At 46.3% G+C, this 14,308-nt stretch overlaps 1 long non-coding RNA gene and 1 other non-coding gene across 2 annotated transcripts; one reads left to right on the top strand and one right to left on the bottom strand.

Annotated features, from left to right (window-relative positions):
* Positions 1-11,070: 11,070 nt before the first annotated feature.
* LOC136399303 (uncharacterized) lies at positions 11,071-13,477 on the bottom strand. Its single transcript, XR_010750131.1, has 3 exons — positions 13,140-13,477; positions 12,240-12,387; positions 11,071-11,203 (listed from the first exon to the last, which is right to left on the bottom strand). It is a non-coding gene; the product is annotated as an uncharacterized lncRNA (long non-coding RNA).
* Positions 12,553-12,683, top strand: LOC136401663 (small Cajal body-specific RNA 20). Its single transcript, XR_010750677.1, has one exon. It is a non-coding gene; the product is annotated as a small Cajal body-specific RNA 20 (non-coding RNA).
* Positions 13,478-14,308: the final 831 nt, after the last annotated feature.

Raw genomic sequence — 14,308 nt, 5'->3', positions numbered from 1 at the left:
GAAAGGGGAGGAAGGGAAAGGCGTGGGCATGCTCCTAAGAGAGAGTTTCTTGTCTTTCATTTTTGAGTTTGTATGTGACTCTAGGCTTTTGGGATTTAGAGAATCAGGTATTGTATTAGCTTCTTGGGTTCAAGGATTCATCTTTCAAAGGTTTGGGTTTTGTTGATTGTTTGAATGGGCTGTTTCCTCCTCTTTTTCTGGCATACCTATTATTCTTATATTGGCCTTTTTGATGGAGTCAGAGTTCATTTGTTTTTTATTACTGTCAAATTTGTCTCTTCTCCCAGTCATTTCTAGATTTCTACCTTCACTATCACAAATTCTTCCCTTTGTGTGGTTGGCTTTATCTCTTAAGCCTGTTCATTCATTCTGTCTCCCTTAATTTATTATTTTCAATTTTTATTCATTTTAGTGAGAGATGGAGACAGACTGACACAGAACATTGATCTGTTCCTGCATGTGCCCTGACCAAGGATCAAACCAGCAACCTCTGTGCTTTAGGATGATGTTCTAACCAACCTGGCCAGGGTTTTATCTATGCGTTTTTCAACTCTACAATTCACGTATGATTTTTTTATTTTTCTGAAGTCAGAGAGACATATTTCTGCATGTGCCTGACAGATATCAACCCAGCAAGCCCACTAAGGGGGCGATGATCAGCCCATCTGGGGCCATTACTCCGTTTTAACTAGAGCCATCCTTAGCAGCCTTGGCTGTAGGAGAGGACGAGAAATTAGAAAGGACAGGGGGAAGGGTGGAGAAGCAGATGGGTGCTTCTCCTGTGTGCCCTGACTGGGAATCAAACCCTGAACATCCACACGTTGAGCCAATTGGCCAGGGCCCATAGTTATTTTTATACTATCAATTTCCTTCATAAAGTACTTCTATTGTTCTTTTATTTTATATCTTTCATAAAATGCCCTTCCGAGAGTTGTATGTTGAGTTTCTTTGATATTGTAGACTTGAATTGTCATTTAATCATACTTTAATGACTTCCAGTTTTGTTTGATGAAGTTTCTAAATTTTCTTCCTGAAGTATTTTGTTACCTTGGTTATTCATGGTATTTAGTGGATTATTTGTTTGGGGGTTTTGGGGAATGAAATATTATACATTTTTAAAAAGTATTTGATATTTCCATATTTAGTTGGATATATAGAGAGGTGTTTCTTTTTTGAAGTTAGCGCTGAAGTGCATGTTTTTATGTTTCTCTTGCGCAGCTCTCTTACTACTATGTGGCTATTTTTACATTTCAGTTCTTTCATGTGTTCTTCCTATATCTGGGAGTCATGACGCTGGGCATCATTCATTTATTATTGAACATCCACATTTTGTTAGACTTATGTTTAGTTCACACTGACAGTTTTTGACCCTTTCTGTGTATCTGGTACTGGTAGGGCCACCCATGCCCTTGATTTGTGACCATTTCCATAGACTACCTACCTTCTCCCCTAGAGTTACATCCTATGTGTGTCCTCGCATGTAAAGTGATGTTCCTGTAGACAAAAGGGAATTGGGGGCCCTGGCTGGTTGGCTCAGTGGTAGAGCGTCGGCCTGGTGTGCGGGAGTCCCGGGTTCGATTCCCGGCCAGGGCACACAGGAGAGGCGCCCATCTGCTTCTCCACCCCTCCCCCTCTCCTTCCTCTCTGTCTCTCTCTTCCCCTCCCGCAGCCGAGGCTCCATTGGAGCAAAGATGGCCCGGGCGCTGGGGATGACTCCTTGGCCTCTGCCCCAGGTGCTGGAGTGGCTCTGGTCGCAAAGGAGCGACGTCCCGGAGGGGCAGAGCGTCGCCCCCTGGTGGGCGTGCCGGGTGGATCCCGGTCGGGCGCATGTGGGAGTCTGTCTCTCCCCGTTTCCAGCTTCAGAAAAATACAAAAAAAAAAAAAAAGTGTAATTGGGTTTTTTTAAATCCATTTAGTTAACTTGTCTTGCTTGAGGAAGTTTCATCTGTTTACATTTACAGTGATTACTTGAAGGGATGGACTACTATAACGACTTCAGTACTATCTTCTCCTTTTAAAAAACTATTTAGAATGACCTTTCCTGTCTTATTTTGTTCCCTTGTGGTTCATGGATTTGGGGGGGGGGGCAGAGACAGAGAGAGTCAGAGAGACGGACAGATAGGGATAGACAGGAAGGAAGGGAGAGAGATGAGAAACATCAATTCTTTGTTGCAGCTCCTTAGTTGTTCATTGATTGCTTTCTCATATGTGCCTTGACCAGTGACCCCTTGCTCGAGCCAACGACCTTGGGCTCAAGCTGGCCACCTCAGTGTCTTGAGCCTGGATCCTCCACATCCCAGTCCGGCACTCTATCTACTGCGCCACCGCCTGGTCAGGCTGGAATTTTTTTTTTATAATGTTTATTTTATTGATTTTTTTTTTTTTTTTGTATTTTTCTGAAGCTGGAAACGGGGAGAGACAGTCAGACTCCCGCATGCGCCCGACCGGGATCCACCCGGCATGCCCACCAGGGGCGTCGCTCTGCCGCGACCAGAGCCACTCTAGCGCCTGGGGCAGAGGCCAAGGAGCCATCCCCAGCGCCTGGGCCATCTTTGCTCCAATGGAGCCTTGGCTGTGGGAGGGGAGGAGAGAGAGAGAGGAAGGAGGGGGGGGTGGAGAAGCAAATGGGCGCTTCTCCTATGTGCCCAGGCCAGGAATCGAACCCGGGTCCCCCCGCACACCAGGCCGACACTCTACGCTGAGCCAACCGGCCAGGGCTATTTTATTGATTTTATTGAGAGAGAGATAGGGAGTGAGAGACAGAATCATTGATCTGTTTCTGTATGTGCTCTGACTGGGAATCGAAACGGCAATCTCTGTGCTTCTGGACGACACTCGAGCCAACTGAGCTATCCAGCCAGCGTTCTTTTCTTTTTTTGAGAGAGAAAGGGAGAGAGATGAGAAGCGTCAACTCATAGCTGTGTCACTTTAGTAGTTCATTATTTCTCATACATGCCTTGACACGGAGGGGGACAGCTCAAACCGAGCCCTTGACCCCTTGCTCAAACCAGTGACCTTGGGCTCAAGCCAGCGACCTTGGGATCATGTTGATTCCATGCTCAAGCCGATGACCCCCACACTCAAGATGAAGAACGTGTGCTCAAGCCGGCAACTTCAGGGTTTCGGACCTGGGATCTCAGCGTCCCAGGTCAATGCTTTACCCACTGTGTCACGACCAATCAAGCTCTTAAACTAGGGTGTGTTTGGTTTTTTTGTAGTGAGATGCTAATTTTTAAAAAATATTATCTAAATTTATTTTAGATTGGAAGAGAGAGACAGGAACATTGATGTGCCCCAGTATGTGCCCTGACTGGGGATTTTTTTTAAGACTTTGTTTATTGCCTGGCCAGTGATGACACAGTGGATAAAGCATCAACGTAAAATGCTGAGGACACTGGTTCAAAACCCTGGCTCGCCTGGTCAAGGCACATATGAGAAGCAAGCAATGAACTAGAGTGAAACAATTATGAGTTGATACTTCTTGCACCACCCTTCTGTCCCCTCTGTAAACTCAATAAACCTTAAAATAATTTTTTTTACTTATTGATTTTAGAGGGGGGGGGGAGAGAGAGAGAAAGCGGGGAGGAGTAGGAAGCATGAACTTATAGTAGCTGCTTCTCGAATGTTCCTTGACTGGGTAAACTGTGGGTTTCAAACTGGCAACTTCAGCCTCTTAGGTTGATACTTTATCCACTGTGCCACCACAGGCAGGCTGGAGATTTAAAGTTTTTCATTTATTGATTTTGGACAGAAAGGGAGTGAAAGAGTGAAAAAGAGAATAGGATCTGATTTATTTTTTAATTTTTTTGTATATGGTCTTTTTTGAGATTTGGACGAAGAAACAGCCACCATCCCAGGTTTTATACACTTGCTTTGCACAGGCGAAGACAGATGACAGTAAGCTCTACTAGAAACTAAAGCTTCTCAAACCAGTTCTGGGGTTGTGTGCTGTTTCTTTTCTCTCTTTAGTGAGAGAGAGAAAGGGAGAGAAAGACAGGGATAGACAGACAGAAGGGGGAGAGATTAGAAGCATCAACTCATAGTTGCAGCACCTTAGTTGTTCATTGATTGCTTTCTCATATGTGCCTTGACCTGGGGGACTCCAGCTGAGCCAGTGACCCCTTGCTTACACCTGCGATCTTGGGGTCATGTCTATGATCCCACGCTCAAGCTGAAGATCCTGCACTCAAGCCAGTGACCTTGGGCTTTCAAACCTGGGTCTTTAAAACTCCAGGCCGATGCTCTATCCACTGTGCCACTGCCTGGTCAAGCTCTCTGTTTCTTGTATGTACAATAGTTTCCCAATTTAAAACATTCTGTTCGTCTGACCTGTGGTGGCGCAGTGGATAAAGCATTGACCTGGATTGCTGTGGTCCACGGTTTGAAACCCTGGGCTTATCTGGTCAAGGCACATATTGGAGTTGATGATTCTTGCTCCTCACCCCACTCTTCTCTCACCCTCCCCCCTGCCTCTCTAAAATGAAGAAATAAAAATTAAAAAAAATTAAAATACTTGCTGAGGCCCTGGCCAGTTAGCTCAGTAGTGGAGCGTTGGCTGGGCATGTAGATGGCCTGCGTTTGATTCCAAGTCAGGGCACACAGGAGAAGCAACCATCTGCTTCTCCACACCCCCCACCCTTTTCTTCCCCTCCCACAACCATGGCTAAATTGGTTCGAATGCATCATCCCAGGACTGAGGCTCCATGGAACCTCCCCCTCAGTCACTAAAAATGGCTCAGTTGCAAGCATGGCCCCAGAGGGGGTTGCTGGGTGGATCCTGGTCAGGGCGCATGTGGGAGTCTGTCTCTGTATCTCCCCTACTCTCACTTCGAAAAAACAAAAAATAGTATTTTTTTTAGCCTGACCAGGCAGTGACGCAGTGGATAGAGCGTCGGACTGGTATGCGGAAGGACCCAGGTTTGAGACCCCGAGGTCCAGCTTGAGCGCGGGCTCATCTGGCTTGAGCAAGGCTCACCAGCTTGGACTCAAGGTCTCTGGCTCAAGCAAGGGGTTACTTGGTCTGCTGAAGGCCCACAGTCAAGGCACATTTGAGAAAGCAATCAATGAACTAAGGTATCATAATGCGCAACGAAAAACTGATGATTGATGCTTTTCATCTCTCTGTTCCTGTCTATCTGTCCCTATCTATCCCTCTGTCTGACTCTCTCTGTCTCTCTAAAAAAATAAAAATTAAAAAAAAAATTTTTTTTTTAAAATGTGCTGACTGGAGATCAGACCTGCAACCCTTGCTTATCTTGAGGAGCTCTGACAAACTGAACACCCAGCCGGGGGCGTAGGGAATTTACAGTTCCCATGGAACGGGACCATAGGAACCAGTCATATCTGTGAATTCACTACATGTCATCTCAGAACAAGAGTCTTTCACTGTTATGTATTTTGTGAAACATTCAGTAAAGGGTAAATTCTAAGTTTTATTCCAAACTTGATCTACAGTTTTTCTATAAAACGAAGGCCAATATGCATAAAAAAACTTCATAAACATTCATAGCAGTTTCTGGAACTGAAAAGAAAAAACCATCTCAAGCAAGTAAGAAAAATAGCTCAACATACACACATATATACAGCACACACATATATACATATAGGAACCAGGTGAAATTGAAAAGTAATAAGAAAAATGTTCATGTCAATGAAATAAAGAGTATTTTTTCAATTTTGTAAAATTACATGGATCTCTTTATAAATGATACCTTTGTGTTTCATAAACACAGGGAGAGAAACATCCATAATGATTAAAGAGAAGTTGGAGCTGTTGTTTCTTACTCTGATTTCTTTGAAAATTTTTGTGTATCATTAGTGGAGAACTGTTATACTAAAAATTGAACTGAATTGAACATACATAAATAATAATAAATTTATTTTTAACTATTTGTATTTTTTGAGAGAAACAGGGAGACTGAGATACTGGAACATTGAGCTATTTCCATATGTGCCCTGGCTGGGGACTGAACCAGAAACCTCTGTGCTTCCAGAAGAATCTTCAACCGAGTTATCCGGCCAGGGCTTAATTATTTTATTGATTGACTGATTTTTACAGAGATAGAGGGAGAAAGGGAGAGAGAGAATAGGGGGAAAGGAAGCATTCATTGGTTGCTTCCTGTTTGTGCCTTGACCGAGGTTGAAACCCATACCCTTGTCATTTGGGGACAATGCTGACTGACTGACTCAGCTAACCGGCTAGGGCCAATAATATGATTGTGTGTGTCTGTGTGTGACAGAGACAAAGAGAGGGACAGATAGGGACAGACAGGAAGGGAAAGAGATAAGAAGGATCAATTCTTCGTTGAGGCACCTTAGTTGTTCATTGATTGCTTTCTCGTATGTGCCTTGACGGGGGGACTACAGCAGAGCAAGTGACCCCTTGCTCAAGCCATCGACCCCCACGCTCAAGCTGGTGTGTCCGTACTCAAGGTGGATAAGCCCGCGATCGAGCCAGCGACCTCTGGGATTCAAACCTGGGTTCTCCGCGTCCCAGTCCGATGCGCTATCCACTGTGCTACCACATGGTCAGCTGATTTTTAACTTACTTGAAAATCCAAAAAGTGATAATGCAGAGTATGATTGTGACATGAGTGTGGAATATAATGAAAATTTCCAGGAACAAGGTCTGATTGGTTAAAGCTTCCATGTCAAAAGAAAACGATCTCCAGGAAATAAAAGTAGCCTGCATTTTTCAAAGCTACAGAAACCAAGGAGAAGAGGGGAGATGACACGGGATGGTTTTGCACACCCCTCACAGATCCCTACTAGACCCTTGTTACTCACAAAGGGAATTATTCACTCTGCAGTGAAGTAACACCTCGGCCATGTGAGTATCAGGTGAACTGAACAATGTATCAGGCGACAGAGGCACAGAGAAAATACTTCATACCTGCTGTGACATTACCAGAAAAATAAATAACAAAATCATTATTTGGAAATTATCACATTACTTTCTTGCAAATGTCCATTCACATGCACCCCACATGTTCTGTTCTCTAACAGTTTCTTTAAATAGCAAGTCTTTCTTGCCAATCTAGTGAGCACCTGACCAGGGTTGGCGCAGTGGATAGAGCGTTGGACTGGGACTCAGAGAACCCAGGTTCAAAACCCTGAGGTCACCGGCCTGAGCGTAGGTTGAACAAGGCTCACCAGCTTGAGCCCAAGGTCACTGGCCTGAACAAGGGGTCACTCCCTCTGTTGTAGCCCCCTGGTCAAGGCACATATGAGAAAGCAATCAATGAACAACTAAGGTGCCGCAACAAAGAATTGATGCTTCTCGTCTCTCTCCCTATCTGTCTCTGTCACACACAAAAAAGTACCAATCTAATTAGCAAGTCTCTTCTAGTTGACTCTTCTCTGTGAGAACTTTCTGAGCTATTCTGATTCATAGAAAGTGCATTTACTGCCTGACCCGGCGGTGGCGCAGTGGATAGAGCGTCGGACTGGGATGCCGAGGACCCAGGTTCGAGACCCTGAGGTTGCCAGCTTGAGCGCGGGCTCATCTGGTTTGAGCAAAAGCTCACCAGATTGAACCCAAGGTCGCTGGCTCCAGCAAGGGGTTACTCAGTCTGCTGAAGGCCCATGGTCAAGGCACATATGAGAAAGCAATCAATGAACAACTAAGGTGTTGCAACGCACAATGAAAAACTAATGATTGATGCTTCTCATCTCTCTCCGTTCCTGTCTGTCCCTGTCTATCCCTCTCTCTGACTCACTCTGTCTCTGTAAAAAATAAAATTAAATTAAAAAAAAATTCCTGCATCTCTTAAATAAAAAAAAAAGTGCATTTCCTTAATCCTGACCCACAGAGCTGATGCTGCAGCCACATGAACCTAAAGCCTACAGTCCCTTCTTCACTGATGCCCGAGCCTCTGACCATCCCCACAGGGATGGTGGACACGGTGCCCTCCCAGGTTGATCTGTCACAGAGGGGACGTTTTCAGTAGTTGAAGGTCTTTAATTCATGGTGGGAATTGTTCATGCCCTCAGGGAGCCTGGAAGGAGAGAATGCACAGAAGGCTCTGGGACAAAGGAGGGAAGTATACAAGCTGTTCACCTTGACAAAAAGAAAAAAAAAAGAAGTAAATGGAACAACCTCACTAGGCAGGAACTTGAGAAGTAGAGAATTACAGGTTTCAGATCCTAAACCCACTGAAGTTGGAGGAAAAGCAAACACAGCCTCTGCCCAGGGCACATCGCTTACCTGAGAAACAGCCATTCTGTCCTGGTCCTGCTCCTGCTTGTTCTCTCAGGGGACAGTATGTTGAGTCAAATTGGCATTTGGAGAATGTGCCTCAATCTGTACATCATAGGCACAAGGACCTGGAAATGCTGAAAATGTTAGGTCGGACAGACAGCTATCTGAGTAGGAAATGGGGAGAAGGAGGCAAAAAGTAGGTTTATCCCACCCACTAAAGGAGGGAGTCAGCAGTTTAAGGTCTGTTAAAGAAAACCACCAGATGTTCACACGGACTTGAAACGCTTTGTTAGTCCCAATGTCAGGGCAGTGGAGCCTTAAAATTTTAAATGAAAAAGTATATAATCTGTAAGATCCCTTCAAGCAGGGGCACTCAGGTGTTGGGCAGATAAAATGTATTATGCTCACTTTGTTAAAGAGGCCGTTGCCCAGGTGATATTAATGTGTGTTGGGGTGGGCTAAAGGCAGGCAGAATCCTTGTAGCCTGGGGCTTGGTTTTGGGATTAAGCCTTTCCTACCCTTTTTGGTGTAAGGTGGTACAATCCAATCATGCCTCAGAGAAGTGACTTTGTATTAGAGACTACCCTATTTTGTATATTGGATTAAAGGTTGTGAAGCTACACTATAAAATAGGGGTAGAACGGGAACTTGCCGCTTGGTTCCTGAGGTTAGCATGAGAGAGCGGAGAGAGTAGAGCCAGCAGCTAAAGGAGGCCACGTGGAGGAGGCCAGGAGAAGCAGCCAAGATGGCGGAGTGCTGAGTGAGATGCCAGTTTGTGTAGAGTTTGTATCTGGGATAAGGAAGGAAATGGGGAACTGAGGAGAATAAGGTTGGTGAGCTAGAAACCTTTGATTCTAGGAAACTCGGATAAGTCAGTGGCTTTGTGAGCACTGAGTGTGACTGGGTTTGGAGCCCAGTGTGTATTTTTACTTGCCCGCCGGGTGCAAGGTAGGATTAAAGGCTATGGCCCACCAGTTTTTGGCTCCATGGTTTCTTTACCGACTGTCCGAATCCAATGCGAACCTGCATAGGCCTGGCAGCTCTGATGGTGGCTCTGGCCTTGCCTCCTGGCCTTACACTCAGGCAAGCCGAGTTTGCCTGCTTGTGCCCTGTGCCAAGTGCAGACCTCGGTGTGCATGAACACTGCACTGTATTTCTCATGAATTCTTTCTCTGGAGCAAGACAAAAATCTAGGCCGAAACAGCTCCCTGGGACTTGGGCCATCTCTAGTGACAAAAAGACCACCCTCTCCTTTCTTTCCTCTAGGGAGAGAAAAAAAAACGAGCTCCTTCAGGGACACCACACTTTTTTTTTTCTCAAATGCTCGCCTCCCACAGACAGCAATGAGAACGGCACTGCTCTCCTGAACGCCCAAACCCAACACAACACCCTGTCACCTCCCCTGACCATCCCTGCTCCCCACTCTCACTAATGCATCCCGGGCACTCTCCTCTCTGGGGCATGTCTGTGCCCCCCATTCACCTTTGTCTTTCCCTCTCCTAAGCTCCAAGGGTTCCTCTTTTGTCTCTGTGTGGGAGACTGCCAGCTGGCAAAGCCCTGGCAGTTTAAAATAGCCAAAGGTTGCCTGACCAGGCGGTGGCGCAGTGGATGGAGCGTCGGACTGGGATGCAGAGGATCCAGGTTCGAGACCCCGAGGTTGCCAGCTTGAGCAAAAGCTCACCAGCGTGGACCCAAGGTTGCTGGCTCCAGCAAGGGGTCACTCAGTCTGCTGAAGGCCTGCAGTCAGGGCACGTTTGAGAAGGCAATCAATGAACAAACTAAGATGTTGCAACGCGCAATGAAAAACTAATGATTGATGCTTCTCATCTCTCTCCGTTTCTGTCTGGATGTCCCTGTCTATCCCTCTCTCTGACTCACTCTCTGTCTCTGTAAAAAATAAATAAATAAAAATTAAAAAAAAAAAAAAAAGAGATAGCCAAAGGCTAAGCTCTTCCCCACACCTCCATATTGGCTATGAGGCTGAGTGTTTCTACTTGTCCCATCCCCCACCACACTTGTTTTAAGTTGCTAGAGGCAATTGACATGCCCTTCCTCTCACCCTTTGTTCTGATGTTGATTGATTTCAATTATGCCTGGTGGGGGAATTTCTGGCCTTAAAAGAATTCCTGTTTAGGCCTCAGAGGTGTGACTGTTTCAGACTTCCTTATTTGCATATGGCTCTGCACTATAATAAATAGACCAAGGGGCTTTGCTTTTGCAAACCATCAGCTGTGCAAAGACCTCCTGATCCCATCCTTTTTCTGAGTTTATTTCTTCATTCCGCACCGTTCTCACTCAGGACCTGGACAATTACTAGGCGCGCTGGTCCGCAGCACCTGTGAAACTTGTTCCCTGAGCCCACTTCCTCTACCTCTGTGACTTCTAAAATAAAATTTCTTTCATGGCCCTGGTCAGGTGGCTAGATGGTTAAAATGTGAACACAGAGCACCATAGGTCAGTCAATGAGTACACAACTAAATGGTACAACTAAATTCCCTCTCTCAAGTCAAGAAAAAAAAAAGGCAACAATGCAAAACAAATGCATCCAAGATCCCTATTGGTAATCCCCAGGGCTCACCTAGAAACACCTGAAGCAGCTCATTAAAACAACACTATACTCCACTCAGAGCAGTTATCCAACTCTCTGGAGGCAGGCCCAGGTTATGTTCTCTCTTTAAACCCCTCACTGATCTAACAGGAATCAGGTGGTGAACAATTTACCTTTAATAAGCATGCAGATCCCTTGGGGACGAGGGCTCCACTCTAAGCTGTGGTTCTGCAGGTCTGCAGGGGGGCCCAGGATACGGCATCTTTATCTCCGTCCCTGCGGTGCCTGCATTGCTCCCTCAGAGCTGTTTTCAGCAGCACCCTCAGATCTCTGGGTACTTAGAGAAGCTGGGGATAGAACTTCTAGAAGGGCCTGCTCTCTGGGCACAATTCCTTCTTCTTTTCCAGGAACTTCCAGAAATTATTTTTTATATGGTAAACACTGGTATATAGAGGCTGAAAACATGGAAAAATGTTAGCTATGAAAATATGCATCAAATTACACAATGAATACATAAGGCTCTGTAAGAACCAAGTTTCAGGTCAATATAGGCTGTCCTTCAATATTTTGAGAGTGGACAAAAGGGACTTGAGGGGAACAGCTCATTGGGGTTAACAGTCACTAATTGAACAAATCATATAAAAGAAACAGCTGCTGGACATTAGAAAATCTCATTACAATAAGTTCTGACCTTTTTTTTTGGACAGAGAGAGGGACAGACAGACAGGAAGGGAGAGAGATGAGAAACAATTGTTCATTACTGCTGCTTAGTCATTCATTGAATGCTTTCTCATCAGAAATCTTGGACTTAAAGCCAGCAACCTCTGGGCTCGAGCCAGAAACCATGGGGTCATGTCTATGATCCCACACTCAAGCCAGTGACCCTGCGCTCAAGCTGGTGAGCCCATGCTCAAGCCCACGACCTCGAACCTGGGTCTTCCATGTCCCAGTCAGACGCTCTATCCACTGCACGACCGCCTGGTCAGGCTAAGTTCTGACTTTTTTTTTTTTTTTTTTTTTTTTTTTTTTAAATTTTATTTATTTATTTATTTATTTTAGAGAGGAGAGGGAGAGACACAGGGAGAGAGAGGAGAGACAGAGAGAGAGAAGGGGGGAGGAGCTGGAAGCATCAACTCCCATATGTGCCTTGACCAGGCAAGCCCAGGGTTTCGAACCTGCGACCTCAGCATTTCCAGGTCGATGCTTTATCCACTGCGCCACGACAGGTCAGGCTAAGTTCTGACTTTTAAGATCACAGTCATCCTTGCCAAATGTACACAGAAATAGCCTAACACTGTTTAGTATGTTACAGTGGATGTTTCAACATATGACAGTAAAAGAATGCAGGGGTAAGAATTTAAACTAGACAATATTTTTTTGAAAAAACAATTTGGAATCGTTTTTAATGTAATGATTCTATGGTCAGTCTTAAAAAGTTGAGAATACCTCATATTTAGAAAAGAATGTTAAGAGTTCATTATAAGGCCTGACCTGTGGTGGCGCAGTGGATAAAGCGACCTGGAATGCTGAGGTCGCCGGTTCGAAACCCTGGGCTTGCCTGGTCAAGGCACATATGGGAGTTGATGCTTCCAGCTCTTCCCCCTTCTCTCTGTCTCTCTCTTCTCTCTGTCTCTCTCTCCTCTCTAAAAATGAATAAAAATTTTTTAAAAAATAATTAAAAAAAGAGTTCATTATAAGATATCACCAATACTTATTTCAGAAATTCATGTCTATTTACAAAACAGCAAATATTCAAAAGACTAAGAGTTATCTCAAAAAGATTTTAAAAAAATGAATTACACAGGGCCTCTCTTCCATGGGGCTGCAGGGGTTTCTTTTCTCCTCAGCCAGGGCTGGAGGCCAAGATCAGCCTTTGAGGATCATTGTCGGGGCTGCCATGAGCTGGGCAGTCCTGTTTTCCTACCTCAAATACTTGTTTTGGGGAAATAAATAAATAAATAAAATGAATTACACATGAGATGTAGAATGAAAAAAGGAAATGCGGTGAACAGAAACAGAAGACCCAATGCTTTTAATGTTCCTTGAAAAAGCTAAAACTTACATTATTTTACTAACCAATGTCACTCCAGTACATTCAATTTAAAATTAAAAAGAAAAGCAAAAGCATCACATGTTCAGTCACTTTTTGTCCCAAGTCTCCTCCCTGTTGCTATCCCAGGAAATGACACCGATGACTGACAGACAAGTCTCGCCCCTCTGAATAAACAAGGGCTTCAAATGGAAACAAATGATCACAAGATGCACAAGCCTTATAACTGACGATTTATAATTCTTATCTTTTTAAGTAAAACAATTCAGCAACTATTAAATAGATTATAAAACCACAAGACCATGTATCACAACTTAATCATGCAGTTCGCGTCAGCTCACCGTTCAGCGGAGCCGGGTTCCTCTTCTTCCTGCTTCCAAGTACTTGTGTATGTGGATCTGTTTGTCTCTTCCCTGCTTCTCTGCAGCATCGTCTTTTCCTGTGTTTTCCTTCCCTCCGCTGCTCTTTCTCCCCTTTCTCTATTCCTGTCCCTACACTTGTTCCGAGAAATTCCTGAAACTTGTTTCACCTAAACGTGCTTTCTCCCTGATCTGAGTGCTCCCATCTCCACGCATGTGCGCGTCATTAGCCACCCCCCACGCCAATGTCTCCTGTTGCCCGTTTATCCTTGTCCCCCTGCCCCCCGCAGGCTGACACAGAGCTGTTTCTCCCTCGGCTCCCTCATCCCTGAAGGCCCTACTCGCCCCCCCCTCTCCTCCTCTGAGCCACTCCCTCCTTCTGAAGTGCCCCGTCCTGCGCCCCCACTTCTGCTCCCCAGCCCCCTCCCTGCGCCCTTCTCTCCGGGCCCCTCCCTCTCCTCGGGGTTTCTCCCCTTTCTTCCCCTCGAGCTCCTCTCCCCGGTTACTGTCACTCTCCCGTCCGGTCCTGTCCCCTGCACCCCCAGGATGCCGTCTCTTCCTGGCCCCTCACTGACCTCTCCTCCCCTCCCGTGTCTCTCTCCGTCCCCTGACCCCTCCCAGCCCCGCTCTGCACGTCCCCGGGGCCCCTTCGCTGTCGCCGCTCCCACACAGCCGGGGGCTCTGCCCCATGGTGAGTGTGCTCTTCCTGGACCCGGGCCTCTTATTAAATGGGGTGGGGTCTCAGGAGGGGGTCCGCAGGTCCCCAGGCAGGGGCGGGGGGCGGGACCGAGGCTGGAAACCCCACGGCAGTTTCCCTGGAAACCGAGGCGGAGCCCCTGCCCGGCAGCGAAGGGGGCAGGAGCGGGCCTCTCACCGGGACTCCGCACTCACCGTTCTGGCCTCCGGATTCCCTCCCCCCCCCCCCCCCGCCCCCGCCCCCGCCCCCGCCCCCGTCCGGAATGTAAGCAGCTGTGCGCCTGCGCATTGAGGGGGGGTGGGGGGGATCGCCCACTGAGCGCTTCTGCAAGGCGTGGGGTGCAGTACGCGGGCCTTTTCCCACAGCGGAATGGAGAGGGGCGACTACAGGGGCGGGGCCAGGGCTCCCCTCAACCTGCTCTTAATAGGTTGTAGCTTTTCTTTATTCGTTGATT

Source organism: Saccopteryx leptura, chromosome 3 (genome assembly GCF_036850995.1).
Source record: "Saccopteryx leptura isolate mSacLep1 chromosome 3, mSacLep1_pri_phased_curated, whole genome shotgun sequence".
In the NCBI taxonomy this organism is placed as follows: Eukaryota; Metazoa; Chordata; class Mammalia; order Chiroptera; family Emballonuridae; genus Saccopteryx; species Saccopteryx leptura.
This window is presented reverse-complemented; position numbering and strand designations above follow the sequence as displayed.